Source organism: Eumetopias jubatus, unplaced genomic scaffold (assembly GCF_037043125.1).
Source record: "Eumetopias jubatus isolate StellerSeaLion01/CBP00866 unplaced genomic scaffold, mEumJub1_p1.0 scaffold_3, whole genome shotgun sequence".
Classification (NCBI taxonomy): Eukaryota; Metazoa; Chordata; class Mammalia; order Carnivora; family Otariidae; genus Eumetopias; species Eumetopias jubatus.
This window is the reverse complement of record NW_028274809.1, coordinates 157,476,933-157,481,811: the sequence shown is the minus strand read 5'-3', so window position 1 is coordinate 157,481,811 and position 4,879 is coordinate 157,476,933. Positions and strand designations below refer to the sequence as shown.

General features: G+C 35.9%; 1 non-coding gene across 1 annotated transcript; it reads left to right on the top strand.

The window, feature by feature from the left end:
- The first annotated feature begins 518 nt into the window (after nucleotides 1–518).
- On the top strand, nucleotides 519–625 carry LOC114213141 (U6 spliceosomal RNA). Its single transcript, XR_003610145.1, has one exon. It is a non-coding gene; the product is annotated as a U6 spliceosomal RNA (small nuclear RNA).
- Nucleotides 626–4,879: the final 4,254 nt, after the last annotated feature.

Sequence of the window (4,879 nt, the reverse complement as noted above, 5' to 3'; positions counted from 1 at the left end):
ATTATCTGGAAGAGGAAAGTGACTCTTTGGCCTGAAAGGAGGAATGCAGACTATTAGAAATCGATAGTTGATGTAAAGCTCAAAATTGTTTTTTGGTATGACCCATTCATTATAGATAATATCTATAAAGCTAATTCTTCTGTATCACAATAGATCTTGAAACATTCAAAACTGATACAAATTTTACCTTTGTAAGATTTAAATATCCCTCGTATCTTTAAGAATTCCTCACACAACACTTCAAAAGCCTCAATATGCTCATTGTTCTTCCCCGAATAGGATTTATTTTGCTTTAGTATCTTTTAAGAGATAGTATTTATGACTGAAAACAATACCAAGTTATAAGCAGAGAGTATCCTCTGCTTTAATACAATAAAGGAAATGTTTGGTTACAATAAAAAAGGCAAAATATTGCTCTTGTTATTATCTTGATAATCTCAGATCATCAAGATATGTGAATAGAAAGAATAATGTGGCTGGCTAGTGATTTTTATGTCATTTTAAAGATATACTGTTTAGTGCTCGCTTCGGCAGCACATATACTAAAATTGGAATGATACAGAGAAGATTAGCATGGCCCCTGTGCAAGGATGACATGCAAATTCGTGAAGCGTTCCATATTTTTATAGACATATTTATAACAAAATAAATGTTTTTAACCAAAAAAAAGATATACTGTTTAGTTATTGATCAACATTTACTCATAGGAGAGGTTATGTTTTGCATGTCGGAGGATTGAGAGACAAGACATCTGGAGGTACTGCTCAGCTTCTCCAAAGCTGTCGCTATTCATTGCTGGTGGTAATGCAAAATGGTATAATAAATGTCAAAGACAAAATGCATGGCACAATTAAGGCTATGCTTTAACTCAGGTTATTGCAATAGGGATAATGTTCACTAATGGACAATGTCTCAAAGAAAAGAAGGAAGCCTGAGGTTTTAGAGAGGCAAATAAACAAGGGAGTCATCCTTGAGTCTTATGAGAGTCATCAAGGAGAGAAGGAAATGGTTTCATCTCAGGATACATGAGTGCAAGTGGTCTTTAAAGTTAGTTATTCCCCTGGATATAAGAAGGAGGTGGGAATTTTCACCATTGTTGCTTTCTAGGAGCACAAGGCTCAGGTAAAATTCAATGTTGTCACCACTATGATAAAGTGAAAAAGAAAAATATTAATATAAAAGATTGTATAAAAGTAAAGAGCCAGAGGTGCCCTGAGGCAACCATTCCATTGGATTTCAAGAGATCAGCAGAAGAAAATTACTAAGTTATCAGCACTACTCATTGAGTTTATTGAAGCTAGGATATTAATGCTCTGGGGAATGATTTTGGTGTAAAGGCATACATAATCCAAACATTTTACTAGAGGCAAGACAGTGGTTTGTGTAGGGAGAAATCCAGTCCATGCATAGTCTGTTGTGGTGATGAGTCTTTTGAGGTTTACATCAAGTTATCAGGCTTCAGATTGCAGGGCTTCCTCAGAACCTGGGAGGAGTGGTCAGGTGAAGGCAATCTAGAGTACTGGTAGGGATCTGGGCAGTCAGGATTTAGTTCTCTGTTCTCTGAGGATGAATCAGATGAAAATGAGAAAAAAATTGGAAACATTTTTGTTTTACTTGGAGAAAATTTGGACAACTCTAGATGGATATTGAAGGAAACTGGATGAATTAAAAATTTAAGCAAGATGACAAGATCTAACCCAACTTATGGGTAGATACAAAAGCTAGGTTTTTTGTTTGTTCATTTGTCTCCACACAATGGGGGAGGAAGTCAATTAAATCTCTGTTAGAAAAGCCAGAATTTGTACATTCATGAGTTACCTGCACTTTATGAAGGCCTGCAAAATAGTTCAAAGACAATGAACAGGCTCAAAATCCAGAAGGGCGTATTATGGCTTTTCATTGATAAATCAAGATTTCTCTCTACAGTCATTCCCCACCCCTCCCACCTGATTAAAGATGATCTCAAAGAAAGATTATTCTTTATCACACACACAAAAGTCTTCAGACAAAATATATATTAATCCTGAGATCTAATTTACTATGAATATACCAAGCATATGTCTAGAAAATACCAAGAATGTATTAGGAATATCAGGTAAGATACTAAGTAAGTATGTAGTAGATACTGAACATCTGTATATTAATAAAATCCATAAATAAGTGATGTGAATCCCCAAACGAAAACCACTTACTGAGAGGGTGTTACATTAAAATTAAACAAGTTAGGACAAGTTAACATTTAAAAAAGTAAATGAAATTATGACTGATAGCACTATACTGTTGTATGATTTCAGTCAAAGTGGATCTAAACTCTCATATATAGAAACATATCATAAACTATGAGGGCATTGCTGACTTTCTAGGAATTTCCCAAACATCATACGGTTTCTTAACTATTTACACTAATAATGTTTCTCATGCAAATTTAACTCACAGAAGGGTGAGTTCCTCTTTTTATTTGAGAACTCTTTTCATGTGACACATTAATAGCACCATATCAAATAAACCTAATTATTTCTACTACCTCTCTTTTAACAAGTTAAAGGAACATACTGTAGTTTTCCAAGGCCTTCTGGGAAATATCAAAGACAATTTTAGGTTCAAAAGACAAAATTAGGAGTAAATTTTCAGAAGATAAAATATAAAAAGTTGTTAGGAGATTTGAACACTTGATTAAGATAGAATCTATAAGTAACTAAGAAACAATATGTGGCAGTCTGTTTGTACAAAGTAACAATAAAAGTTTTTAAAAATAAACAGGGGATGCCTGGGTGGCTCAGTCAGGTGGCTGCCTTCAGCTCAGGTCATGATCCAGGGGTCCTGGTCCTGCTCAGCAGGGAGCCTGCTTCTTCCTCTTCCTGCCACTCCCTGTGCTTGCACTCTCTCTCGCTCTCTCTATCTCTGGCAAATAAATAAATAAAATCTTTAAAAAAAAAAAGGGTAAACAGAAGAAGAACATGACTAATAGAACCTTCACTGTTCCCTAAGTGAGAAACTTTTGTTTTCTTATGTAAAGAAGGGCATAATATAACCAATATAAACATTGGAAGGTTGTTCTGGTAAGACATAATACCCATTATCTAGTCAGATTAGACAGAAAGTAAAGAATAATCTTTTACAAACTTTTATTAAAAGTAATAATGCAAGAAACTTTTTTTTAACAGAGAGAAAATAAAATTCTGGTTTTACATCAATATAATATTTGATTCTAAGGGTTTTTTGGAGAATTATTTATTTATTTATTACTTATTTATTTAAGTAGGTTCCTTGCCCAACATGGGGCTTGAACTCACAACCCTGAGATTAAGAGTTGCATGCTCCACCAACTGAGCCACCCAAGCTTCCCTATAGGAGGGGTTTAAAGGAGATTTGTAGTCTAATTGGTAACAGCCCATCTGGAGATAGGAGAATATTACACACTTCCAGAAACCTAAGTATATAGACTCACATAGAGAGATCACAGCTTCAGTTCTAAAATATCCACTGAAGGCCAAGCATACTCACAGAAATACAAAACTCAATGGTTTATATCAAAGAACTCTTCTTTTCCCATAAATTCAAATTGTTAATTTGAGCTCAAAATTGACAAATAGAAAGAAAATCAAACCAGATTCTCTGTTGCCTTTCACCCAACAGAGACAAGATCTTTATAAACCATCTATTTAAAGCCATCAAAAGGAATGAGATCTTGCCATTTGCAATGATGTGGATGGAACTGGAGGGTGTTATGCTGAGTGAAATAAGTCAATCAGAGAAAGACATGTATCACATGACCTCACTGATATGAGGAATTCTTAATCTCAGGAAAGAAACTGAGTTTTACTGGAGTGGTTGGGGGTGGGAGGGATGGGGTGGCTGGGTGATAGATATTGGGGAGGGTATGTGCTACGGTGAGCGCTGTGAATTGTGCAAGACTGTTGAATCACAGATCTGTACTTCTGAAACAAATAACGCAACATATTTTAAGAAAAAAGAAAAAGAAGAAGATAACAGGAGAGGAAGAAAAGGGGAGTATGTAAGAGGGGGAGACGAACCATGAGAGATGATGGACTCTGAAAAACAAACTGAGGGTTCTAGAGGGGAGGGGGGGTAGGGGGATGGGTTAGCCTGGTGATGGGTATTGAGGAGGGCACGTTCTGCATGGAGCACTGGGTGTTATGAACAAACAATGAATCATGGAACACTGCACCAAAAACTAATGATGTAATATATGGTGATTAACATAACAATAAAAAAATTTAAAAAAAAATTAAAGAGATCACCAAATGATCAGGCTATAAAACCAAAACAAGCTGGCACCAGATACAAAAATAAATTCTTGCCATGTCCTTTTTGTCTCTTGGAGTGCTCAAAAGTATCAAAATCAGCTCCTGATCAGGAGCTCACCATCCTGTTCTCTTGGAGTCAGGAGAGGAGTACAAGACCAAGAGGTCTTGTTGACTCAGTGCAGTAAATAGAAGTCTAGAAGTGAGATCCAATCCATCTAAATCATGGTGCCAAATTCTCAAAGACAAAATGCACCAGACAATTAGGGTGATGGTTTCATTCAAGCCGTTGCAATAAGGACAGGATTCATAAATGAGGAATGTCCCAAAGAAAAGGAAGGTGGCCTGGGATTTGTAGAGGCAAGTAAATAAGGAAATCATCTGAGAATTTTATGGGAGTCATTAGGAAAAATGAAGAGAATATTTATCTTGGAATATGCAAGGATAAAATGATCCTTTGTGGATAGCTGTTTCTCTTAAACATGAAAGGATGGTCGGGGAGAGTTTAGAAAACAAAAGTTTTGGCTGACTTCTTAACCTATCTCTGTTTCCTAGGACCATAAGGCTCAGGCAGTAATTATAACCCCACAGTTACTTTCCCAGATATTAACACA